Genomic DNA, 13,372 nt, shown 5'->3' with positions numbered 1-13,372 from the left:
ATCCCTGGAGCCAAGAGCTTGGGGCCCCACTCCTCAGTGCACTCTCAGGGAAAAGTCAATCATTCCTGTCTCCCTGGTCTCCATCAGCACTCTGTGCTCACCCAGCCTGTGACTGAGCATTTGTATCTCAGGCACAGGACTCTGTTTTGAGTCTCTGGACCCTGCAGACTCCTGTGGCATACATCCTTGCCACTTCTCCTGAGGGACAAAGGGGGTTCTCACTCTGGTTCTGCCACTTGTTGGGCCAATGCTTGGAGAGCAGTCACCCGACTGTGCATTGGTTCACAGTTTATGGCAACCCCAAACTGAGAGCCCACTGGGCTCACTGATTTCAGCCCACGTCCCTGCTCTGATGTCTAGGAATTCTGCTGTACTCAGGCACCCCTGGTCCTCTTGTGATCCCAAGGATCCTGAGACCACAGAGTACCACCAAGGATTCCACCCTGCTTTGCCGCCTGAGCGCCTTTCAGGCAGGAATGTCCCTTACCAGAGACTTCTAAAAGCTCTGATTTTGTGCCCCTCTGCTATATCACTTTCCAGTAGCCGGCTTATAGAGGTTCCCTCCCCCCATGGTTTATCTTCCCATATATTACCTCAAATTTACTTCTCTGAAACTCCTACCTTGCTGAACATGGTCACTTTTCTATTTGCAGAGTTGCAGCTGTTCTTTTTTTAGATCTCTGGTTGAGTTTGCAGGTGTTCAGAATGATTTGAAAGCTATCTAGATGAATTCCTAGGACCAGACAAAACTAAGGTCTCCTACTCCTCTGCCATCTTGGACTCCTGAATGTTATAAAAATTTAAACACTAATTTTACCCAACCAGAATTCTAATATTGCTATGTTGAGAGGAGATGGTGCTGGGGAATGAGAGGTATTTTGACATGATAAGCTCTCATCTGTCATGAAAGTGGGTCAACACATGATGTCTAAAGTCAATAAACCAAGAAATAGCTGTACATCCATATTATTTAGTAATAAAAGCTAAGGAAGTTTCCAGTCCAAGGCAATGATATACAAGGTTGCTGAACTCACCTCTTTCCATTGACACACCAAATTTATAACTACATTTGGAGAAATGCCCTCTGAAAGAGATCCAGAAACTACTAAGTGACTCCTACACATTGGGTGAAAAAGAAAATGCCACGTCAAATGGGTAGGAAAGGCTGAGACACACTCACCATAAACCCCACCCCAGACATAGAAACATATAATCAAGAGGGAACTCAAAACTCTAAGATTCTCCCTGAAGAGGGACGATTTGGACTCAACATCTAGTGCCCCAACTTTTAAGATTTTTACTTGATGGACAAGGCCCCAAAACACCTAGCTCAGAAAGCCAGAGGGTCTTGCATCCACAGATCCACAAAACTATAGCAAACAAATAACAGTAATTAATGGTCTCATAAGAATTCAGTGTATATGCTCCCAGGGATCAGTACAGAGAGAGCAGAGAGAAACATCCATCTCCCATTCTTTCCCTGAAAGAGGCCTATTTGCACACTTCAAAAGCTGTCACCTCAGGGTCAAGCTTCTACCTTAACACAAACCTAGGGGCTTACTGTGGTTGTCCCCAGAGACTGGGGAGGCCACCAGGCACCATCTCCATGTTTTCCCTCTGGCTCATTTTGGGTCACTGATATTTCCCAGGAAGGAGCTTGAATACGTACCTGACAGCTCAGCTTTTGCATATGCCACCCAGAGGACAAAACGATTGGTTACCTGACTCTAATGGTCAGGGGGCCTACATTTATAGGCCTCACTGGACTGTAACCAACAAAGATACAGTTCTTACCTGGCTGTCTATAAGGTTCACTTCCTACATGAGACCTCTCAGTCAAGACTGGAACAGGTGGCTATTTTATCTAATGTGTAGAAAGCAACATAGAGAGTTGAGGAAAATGAAGAAACAGATGAATATATTTCAAATAAAAGAAAAAGACAAAACTCCAGAAACAGGCCTTAATGAAATGGAGATAAGTGATTTATGTGATAAAAAGTTCAAAATAATGATCATAAAGGTACTAAGTCAGTAGAACAATGCATGAACAAATTGAGAATGTCAACAAAAAGATAGAAAATATAAGAAATTACTAATGGCCTCTGAAAAACAAACAGGGTTTTAGAGGGGAGGGGGGGTGGGAGGATGGGTTAGCCTAGTGATGGGTATTAAGGAGGGCACGTTCTGCATGGAGCACTGGGTGTTATACATAAACAATGAATCATAGAACACCATCAAAAATGATGTACTGTATGGTGACTAACATAATAAAAAAACTACTAAACAGAAATCACAGAGCAGAAGTATACAATAATTGCACTGAAAAAATGCAATAGAGGGGCTCAACAGCATACTAAATCAAGTGGAGGAAAGTATCAGCTAACTTGAAGAGAGTGGAATTCATCCAGTTAGAGGAGCAAAAAGAAAAACAAAAAAGAGTAAAGATAGTTTAAGGTACTTATAGGACACCATCAAGCAGACCAATATTCTCACTATGAGGATACCCTTAAAAAGAAGACATAGAGAGAGAAAGGGGCAGAAATCTTAATTTATGTGCTATGGTGAGCACTGTGAATTGTGTACGACTGTTGAATCAAAGACCTGTACCTCTGAAACAAATAATACATTATGTGTTAAAAAAAAAAAAAAGATAGTAGGAAGGGAAAAATGAAGGGGGGATCAGAGGGGGAGATGAACCATGAGAGACTATGGACTCCAAGAAACAAACTGAGGGTTCTAGAGGGGAGGGTTATGGGGGATGGGTTAGCCTGGTGATGGGTATTAAAGAGGGCACGTACTGAATGGAGCACTGGGTGATATATGCAAAGAGTGAATCATGGAATACTACATCAAAAACTAATGATGTAATGTATGGTGATTAACATAACATAATAAAAGAAAAGAAAAGAAATCTTAATTTAAGAAATAATGATTATAAACTTTCCTAACCTGGGGAAATAAACAGACATCCAGTTCCAAGATGCCCAGAAAGTTCCAAACAAGATGAATCCAAAGAGACCCACACCCCAACACATTATAAGTACACTGTCAAAAGTTAAAGAGCATCATAAAAGCAGAAAGAGAGAAACTACTTCTTACATACAAGAGAAAGCCCATAAGATTATCATCAGATTTTTCTGTAGAAATTTTGCAGGCCAGCAGAGAGTGACATAATATATTTAAAGTGCTAAAAGAAAAAAACTGCCAACCAATTATACTCTACCCAGCAAAATTGTCCCTCAGAACTGAAGGAGACATAGAGTTTTTCAGACAAGTAAAACCTGAAGTAATTCATCACCTCTAGACCACCTTTCAAAAAAAAAAATAAATAAAGGGATTTCTTCAAACTGAAATGAATGAATGCTACTTAGTAACAGGAAAACATATGGAAGTATAAATATTACTGATAAAGATAAATATATAATTGGATTCTGAATACTCTAATATTGGAAAGGTGGTGGATGAATCACTTACAAATCTAGTAAAAAGATTAAAAATAACTAACTACATAGGGCGCCTGGGTGGCTCAGTTGGTTAAGCGACTGCCTTTGGCTCAGGTCATGATCCTGGAGTCCCGGGATCGAGTCCCGCATCGGGCTCCCTGCTGAGCAGGGAGTCTGCTTCTCCCTCTGACCCTCTTCCCTCTCGTGCTCTCTATCTCTCATTCTCTCTCTCAAATAAATAAATAAAATCTTTAAAAAAAATAAAAATAAAAATAAATAAAAAAATAAAAATAACTAACTACAATAATTTTTAATGGATACATAAGGTAAAAAAACATAAAATGTCACATCAAACACAATGTGGGCAGAGGAGTAAGAATATAGTGCTTTAGTATGCATGTAAGATTAGGTTATTACCAGCTTAAGATAAACTGTTAGGTAAATAAACTGTTTTATGTAAGCATAGTAACCACAAAGCTAAAACCTATAATAGATATACAAAAGAAAAAGAAAGGAATTTAATGCCACTACAGAAAGTCATCAAATCACAAAGTCACAAATAACGGAAGAGAATAAAGTAATTACCATTACTTTAAATGTAAATGGACTAAATTCTCCAATTAAAAGAGTAGCTGAATGGATTAAAAAAAAAAAAAAAACAAGGCCCAACTATATGCTGCCTACAAGAGACTTACTTCAGCTTTTAAAGACACACACAGATGGGAATGAATGTAGAAGGATATTCCATATAATTTTTAATGATAAAAGGGTCAGTCCAACAAGACGCGTTCCTAACATATAAAGCAAATATTAACAGACTTGAAGGATAAAATAGATTGCAAAATAGTAATTCTAGGGGACTTCAATACCCTACACTCAACAATGGATAAATCATTTAGACAGAAAATAAGTAAGGAAACATTGGATTTAACAGATATTTATAGAATATTTCATCCAACAGCTGCAGAGTATGCATTTTTCTCAAGTGTACATGGAACATTCTCCAGGACAGAATATATGTAAGACCACAAAACAAGTCTTAATCGATTTAAGAATATTAAAATCATATCAAGCATCTTTTCCAACAAAATGGTATGAAACTAGAAATCAATTACAAGAAGAAAACTGAAAAAATTTACAAATATGTGAAGATTAAGCAAGATATTACCAAACAACCAATGAATCAAAGAAGAAATTAAAGGAGAAATTTTAAAAAATACCTTGAAACAAATGAAAATGGAAATCCGATGTATCAGAACTTGTGGGATTCTGCAAAAGCCATTCTAAGAGGGAAGTTTATAGTGATAAACTCCTACGTTAAAAAACAAAAACAAAAACAAGATCTCACATAAACAACCTAACTTTATACCTCCAGGAACTAGAAAAAGAACAAACTAAGTCCAAAGTTAGCAGAAGGAAGGAAATAACAAAGATCAAAGAGGAAATAAATGAAAGAAATGGGAAAGGCAATAGAAAAGATCAATGAAACTAAGAGCTGGTTTTAAGTAAAGATAAACAAAAATGACAAATCTTTATCTAGACTTAAGAAAAAAGAAGAGGATTCAACCAAATATAATTAGAAATGAAAGAGAAGACATTACAATTTGTCTTAACAGATAAAAAGGATCACGAGACCACTACAAACATTTTTATACCAACAAATAAGACGATCTAAATTATTAGATAAATTTCTAGTGATATACAATCTACCCAAACTGAATCATGAAGAAGAATAAAATCTGAACATACTACTTACTAATAAAAAGATTGATTCAGTAATCAAAAACCTCCCAAGAAACAAAAGTCCAGGACGAGAGACTTCACTATTATTTTTATCAAATATCTGAATTAATACCAATTCCAAAAAATAGAAAACAAAGGAAAATTTCCAAACTCCTTTTATGAGGCCAGCATTATCCTGATGCTAAAACCAGACAAGGACAATATAAGAAAATAAAATTATAGGTCAATATTCTTGATCAACATAGATGCAAAAATTCTCAACAAAATATCAAACTGAATTCAACAGTATATTAAAGGATCAAGTGGGATTTACTCCAGATACAAAATGGGTTCAACATTCACCAATATATTAGTGTGATACACCACATTAATAAAATGAAGGATAGGGGCGCCTGGGTGGCTCAGTTAGTTAGGCGACTGCCTTTGGCTCAGATCATGATCTTGGAGTCCCGGGATCGAGTCCCACATCAGGCTCCCTGCTCAGCAGGGAGTCTGCTTCCCACTCTGACCCTTCCCCTGCCTCATGCTCTCTCTCTATCTCATTCTATCTCTCAAATAAATTAAATCTTTAAAAAAATAAAAATAAATAAAATGAAGGATAAAAATCATATGGTCATCTCCCTCTCTTCTAGAGAGGGAGGCAAACCATAAGGGATGCCAAACTCTAGGAAACAAACTGAGGGTTGCTGGAGAGGAGGTGAGTGTGGGGGAGGGATAATTGGGTGATGAGCATTAAGGAGGGCACTTGATATAATGAGCATGGGTGTTGTATGTGACTGATGAATCACTAAATTCTACCCCTGAAACTAATACAGTATATGCAAACTAAATTGAATTTAAATAAAGAATTTTTAAAAATCATATGATCATCTCAATAGATGCAAAAAGGCATTTGACAAAATTCAACAAACATTCATGATAAAAACCCTTAACAAAGTGAGCATAGGGGCAATATACCTCAACATAATAAAGTCCATATTTGACTAGCCAACAGCTACCATACTTAATAGTGAAAACCTGAAAGCTTTTCCTCTAAGATCAGGAACAAGACAAGGATGCCTTCTCTTGTCACTTTTATTCAAAATAGTATTATAAATCTTAGCCAGAGCAGTTAGGCAACAAAAATAAATAAAAGGTAACCAAATAGGAAAGGGAAAGAAATAACACTGTTTCTATTTGCAGATGACATGATATTATATATATATAAAACCCTAAAAACTCCACAAAAAAACTGTTAAACTAATAAACAAAATCTGTAAAGAGGTAGTATACAAAATCAATATACAAAAATCAGTTGTGTTTCTATACCCTAATAATGAACTATCAGAAGGAAACTATGAAACTAATCCATTTACAATTGCATCAGAAAGAATAAAATACCTAGGGATAAATTTAACCAAGGAGGTGAAAGACCTGTACACTGAAAACTATAAGATGTGATGACATAAATTGAAGAAGCCACAAGAAATGGAAAGATATTCTGTGCTCATGGATTGGAAGAATTAATATTGTTAAAACGTCCATACTGGGCTCCTGGGTGGCTCAGTTGGTTAAGCGACTGCCTTTGGCTCAGGTCATGATCCTGGAGTCCCGGGATCGAGTCCCTCATCGGGCTCCCTGCTCAGCAGGGAGTCTGCTTCTCCCTCTGATCCTCTTCCCTCTCGTGCTCTCTATCTCCCATTCTCTCTCTCAAATAAATAAATAAAATCTTAAAAAAAAAAAAACACGTCCATACTACCCAAAGTGATCTACAGATTGAATGTAATCGCTATCAAAATACCAATGGTATTTTCCACAGAAATGGAAAAAGCAATCCTAAAATGTGTGTGGAACCAAAAAAGACAAAGGCAAACTTGAGAAGGAACAAGGCTGGAGGCATCATACTTCCTGATTTCAAACTATATTACAAAACCATAGTAATCAAAACAGTATGGTATTGGCATAAAAACAGAAACACAGATCAATGGAATAGAATAGAGAGCCCAGAAATAAACTCATGCATATATTGTCAATTAATTTATGACAAAAGACCCAAGAATTTACAATCAAGAAGTGACAGTCTCTTCAGTAAATGGTATTGGGAAAAAGCCACATGTACTGAATGAAGTGAAAATGAATGAATGAATGATAGCCACAGACAGAAACTGGACCCCTATATTACACCATACATAAAAAAATCTACTCAAAGTGGATTAAAGACTTGGATGTAAGACCTAAAACCATAAAACTCCTAGAGAAGATGTAGGGGGTAGGTTCCTTGACATCAGTTATCACAATGACTTTTTGGATTTGACACTAAGAGCAAAAGTTAAAAAAGAAAGCAAAAATCAACAGGTGGCACTATACAAAACTAAGAAGCTTCTGCACAGCAAAGGAAGCCATCAACAAAATTAAAAGGCAACCTATGGTAGAAATGGTAGAAAATACTTGCAAATCATACATTAGATAAGAAGTTAATATCCAAAATATATAAAGAACAGATACAACTCAATAGCAAAAAATAAATAAATAAGGGCAGAGAAACTGAATAGACATTTTCCCAAAGAACACATACAAATGGCCAACAGGTATATGAAATGGTGTTCAATGTCATTAATCATCAGGGAAATGTACATCAAAACCACAGAAGGATTTTATCTCATACGTATTGGAATGGCTATCATCAAAAAGACAAGAGATAACAAGTGTTGGTAAGGATGTGGAGAAAAGGGAACCTTTGTACACTTTGGTCGGTAAGAATGTTACTTGGTGCAGCAACTAAAATGTATGCTGGAAAAGAATATGGAGTTTCTTCAAAAACTAAAAATAGAATTGCCATGTGATCTACAAATTCCATTTCTGGATATATATTCAAAGGAAATGAAATCACTATATGAAAGAGATACCTGTACCCCCAGGTTCATTGCAGCATTATTTACAATAGCCAAGGTATGGAAACAACCTAAGTATCCATCAAAAGATTAATGGATAAAGAAAATGTGGGGTGTGTGTGTGTGTGTGTGTGTGTGTGTGTGTGTGTGTGTGTAATAATATGTAGTAGTATTCATTATAAAAAAGAAGGAAATCTTGTTATTTGCAACAACAAGAATAGACCTTGAGGGTATTATGCTAAGTGAAATAAATCAGATAGAGAAAGACAAATACCAAGTGATCTCACTTATAGGTGGAATTTAAAACAAACAAACAAAAAGTCATACAGACAGAGAACAGATTGGTGTTTGCCAGAGGCAGAGGGTAGGGGGAGGACAAAATAGATGAAGGTGGCCAAAAGGTACAAACTTCCAGTTATAAGTCCTGGGGGTATAATGTACAGTATGGTGACTATATTTAACAATACTGTATTGTATATTTGAAAGTTGCTAAGAGAGATCTTAAAGGTTCTTATTACAAGAGAAAAAGTGAGTAGGTGAGATGATGGATATTAAAGTCACTGTGTTGATCATTTCACAACATATGTATATATCAAAACATGTTGTATACCTTACATGAATATAATGATATATGTCAATTATATCTCAGTAAAACTTTAAAAATCAATTCAATTAAAAAATAAGAAATAAAAGCTAAGCATAGCTGAAATTCTTGAAGGTTTGTGCCTGTGGGTAAGAGGACTTGAGGTTAGAAGAGAGGAGGAGTAAAGAACTAATATTTCCATTATAAACTTTTAGGAAACAACAACAAAAAAACTTTTAGGAAACATTTGACTTTATAAAAAATGAGTTTGTGCTTGATTTAAAATAATTAAAATAGATTTTTTTCTCCATCTGGAATTTGTATTAGTAAGTGGAGTAAGATAGAGATCTAACATCATAGTTTTCCAACTGCCTGTCCAATTGTGATTTAGGCCAATTTTAATTACAGAGAAGAGAGCTTTTTTTCTTTCTTTCTCCCTTTTTCAAATTATTATGATTTCACAGAGCACCAAGAAACATAAAAATATAGAATCATACACATACCCAGTTCTTTTTCTTCAAGGTCAATGCCATACCATTAGATAATTTATACCTGCTTTTATTCAAGTCACACATGGGATGATCAGATTGGTCAGAAACATCAGGTGTAATATCAGAACTGACTTTTTAGAGGATGGACACATTGAGAACAATTGTTTCACATAGGTTTTTCCTAAGAATCTCCAGGTACTCTCTACACAAATGGCCAACAAGCAGATGCAAAAGTATTCTATGTAAAGGGGGGAAATGAAAATTAAAGCCACAGTGAAATACACTACACATCCACCTGAATGACTAAAATGTAAAAAGCTGATAACACCAAATGTTAATAAGGATTTGGAGCAACTGGAATTCTCATAAATTGATGATAGGATTGTAAAATCATGCAACCTCTTTGGAAAATTTTCTGGAAGTTTCCAATGAAATTAGCCTACATCCAGCAATTCCATTCCTAAATATTGAGCCAAGTTAAATGAAAACATAAGTTTGCAAAAAGACTTGTACAACAATGCTCAAGCTGCTTCATTCATAAATGTCAAAAACTGAAAGCATCCTAGGTGTCCATTAATAAAATAAATAAACTGTAGTATATTCACATAATGAAATACTACTCAGAAATTTAAAAAAATCAAACTATTGATACAAACAACATGGATGAATCTCAAAAACATTTTTGTGATTAAAAAACAACTGTTACGGCCAAAATTGTATTTCCTCAAATTTAAATTTTGACGTCCTAACCCCTAGTACCTCCTCAGTATGTAACCATATTTGGAGATAGGGCCTTTCGATTGGTAATTATGAGGTTATATGGGTGGGCCCTAATAAAATATGCTGGTGTCCTTATAAGAGAAGGAACTTAGGACGTAGACAACACAGAGACAGAGGGACAACCATGGAGGACACAGCAAAAATGTAGTCATTTGCAAGCCAAAGAAAGAAAAAAATAAATCTGTCAACACCTGCATGTTGGACATCTAGCCCCCAGAACTGTGATAAAATACATTGCTTTGGTTATACCATCAGTCTATGCTATTTTTTATATCAGTTCTAGCAAACTAATACAGAAGCCTTACACAAAAGAGTACATATAATACAACTCCAATTTTATGGAATTCTAGAACAGACAAAAATATTCTATAGTGGAAAAAAAAAACAAAAACTTAACGGTTGTTGCCTCTGAGGAGTGTGCTTGGGCATTAACTAATTGCAAAGGGACATGACAGAAGTTTCTGGGGTGCTGATATATTTGGGTGATGACAATTTCTATTCAGTAAAGGATTTTGAAGAGTTACCCTTCTGAAGTATGACTGAGTGATGTGGTGTCATTAATGTGTCTACTGTGTAAATACTAATCTACAGGCATTTTCCTTTATCTAATGCTGGTGAATGTTTCTAAAACGTCTCACCCTTTTTCAGCAAAGTGAATAGTGTAATGGTGGTATATTTGTCAAAACCCATGAATGTTCACTTAAGATTTGTGCATTTCACTACATATAAATGCTATATCAAAAGAAAACAGTGAGCCCATCTCTGACATTAGAAGCCATTCTTTTCCCATTTCTTTTATCACTGCAGTGGTGGTGCTGTTGTATTTTTGTATCTTTCATTTGAATATTTGCTAAAACCCATCAAGGTGAAATTCCCTGGTTAACATGCCTCTGCTGTACTCATTTATCCAAAAAAGATTAGTTGAAGAATAAAGCTAACTTCAGAGGATACTTAAACTTTTATCCCTGGGTGGGGGGGGGAGCTCAATTGTACTACTGGCCAAAAGATTTTTTGATCCTCAGCCAAAGTGAATTTTATGGAATGAAAAATATAAATTTAAAATATTCAGGGCCCTGGACTAATTCTCAAAATTATTTGAGAAGCAAGGAAATAGAAACTTGCAAAAGACTAACTGATAGCAGCTGAACCTGTTCATGGTATGTAGTTCTGGCTTTCTTCAGGTGTAAAATGAAGAAGCCCCTGTACTGGTTCAAAGTTCAGAGAGGAAAAAATGAAACAAGATGAAACCAGAGAGGAAGACAAACCATAAGAGACTCTTAATCTTAAGAAACAAACTGAGGGTTGCTGGAGGGGAGGGGAGTAGGGGGATGGGGTAACTGGGTGATGGACATTGAGGGGTATGTGTTGTAATGAGCACTGGGTATTATATAAGACTGATGAATCACAGACCTGCATCCCTGAAACAAATAATACATTATATGTTAATTAATTTAATTTAAATTAAAAAATAATTAACATTATATCTTTGCATAGTCATAATTAATAATAAAATTATTTTTATCTTATCACATGTTTTAAATATATTTTTGTCCAAATTTTGATGAGCTAAAGCAACAGATTTAGCTCACTGAATTTGGGGGGAAATGTTCACCATATAAGCAATTGGCAAAATCAATCATATTGCATGCAATCTCTTCAGAAAACTGACTTCAGTTATCAATTCAAGTAAATATGTTAATATGAATTTTTAAGGAATATCATGAAAATTCTTTTTTTATCAAGAAAATTCTTGAGAAATAAATTATGAAGTTGTCTTACAAAATAGATTGCTAAAAGTAGTTAAGTCGAGATTACAAATGTGTAGTAGTAATAGAATTAATTTCTCATTTTTATAATAAATTATAAAACAATTTTAAAAAGTTCAGGTACATTTTGTACAAAGGGAAAGAAAAACTCCACTGTTGTACCTGTGTCCTCCTGCCTATGGGTTGTCTAATATGTCATCCAGACACAGATTATAGTCTACTTATTGAGAAATTCTACCCTTTATGCCTTTTAGGAGATTTATATAATTTCTGAAATTGTCTTAGGGCATCAGCTACATAATCTCCTTCATATTTGACTCTTTCTGACCTAGATATCAAGTTCATTTGTTTTTCAGTGAGTCAAATCTTTTTTACATCATTAAGCCTTCTCATTCAACAGGAAGGAAGTGAGTGGGAAGCCCTGGCTGAGGGTAACCACAGAGTTATGGCTCCACAGATTCGATCTTAAAGAGGGAAACAGAGATCCTAAATCTTGAGTTTTGGGATAAGGCAATATGGGATCTTTGTCTATATTACTAGAGTTCTCACAATTGTCAGCTTTTGGAATATACCTGAAAAAAACTTGTCTAGTTTTCAACATAATAGCACCTCTGAAGAAATCTCTTACTGTCTGAACTCCTCGCTTTTCTCCCATGTAGTCTCCTGTAAATGAAAAGATATTGACTAGAACTGGCCAGAACTTCAGTATGGTCTAGGATGAAGGCTGCTCTAAGTCTGTGGAGTTAACCTAATCTTATACCATTTAGCTGTGAGAACCAAGACCTAGTTATAATTCAAGAGACTATGAATTCCCCTCAAAATGCAAATCTTCATTTTTTAGGTCCTATCTTTCTATAAAAAATATTACAGAGAAGTATATTTTGGATCCCTTTTATGTCTCTTTAAGAATAATAACTCATAAATACATAAATAAATCCTTAAATACTTAAAACCCTAAATAAAAGCCTTACAAAAGTGAACAATATGAAGGATCTAAATCAGAAAAGTGGTGTGAGAAATATTATTATTGCTCTGTGAAGTTTGTACACACTATGTTATCCTGTCCAATTTCACTCTGAGCATACACTGGATTGGGAATTTTACTGTATTTGTGAACTCTGATGGGACAGCACTTCAAAGACAATCTTCTATATGTTTTTTGAGTTTCTTTCTGGTCGGTCATTCTCTACTAAACATAGACTTTCATTAAACATCTCTCTCCTCAAGTATAGATCATAGTCAATTGATGTATCAGCTAACTCCTTTTCAAATCTTCCTTTTGCTTAGATGCAATGAAATATGAAGCTTATTAATTCTCCCAATAAAATAACTGTGCTATGATGCTTTATCTCAGCCCAAATCAACAGGAATTAGAAAATCCCAAAAATAGAAGGGTGCCTGGGTGGCTCAGTCAGTTTAGAGTCTGATTTTTGGTCTTGACTCAGGTCTTGATTTCGGGGTCATGAGTTCAAGCCCCACACTGAGCCCGACACTGGGCATGGAGCCTACTTAAAAACAAAAAAAGAAAGAAAATTCTGGAAATAGTAATGGCCCAATCAATAACCCAATGACTGTAGGACTTTATAATCCAAACCCCAAAAAGTAAATAAATGGGTATTTGTTGAGCCTGATTACACTTTTGATCACATTTTTCACTGACTGTTGTTTCTCAGGATATGGCAAGATGAAAAGTAAA

This window comes from Zalophus californianus, chromosome 7 (assembly GCF_009762305.2).
Source record: "Zalophus californianus isolate mZalCal1 chromosome 7, mZalCal1.pri.v2, whole genome shotgun sequence".
Taxonomy (NCBI): Eukaryota; Metazoa; Chordata; class Mammalia; order Carnivora; family Otariidae; genus Zalophus; species Zalophus californianus.
Note: the sequence above shows the minus strand (reverse complement) of the source record.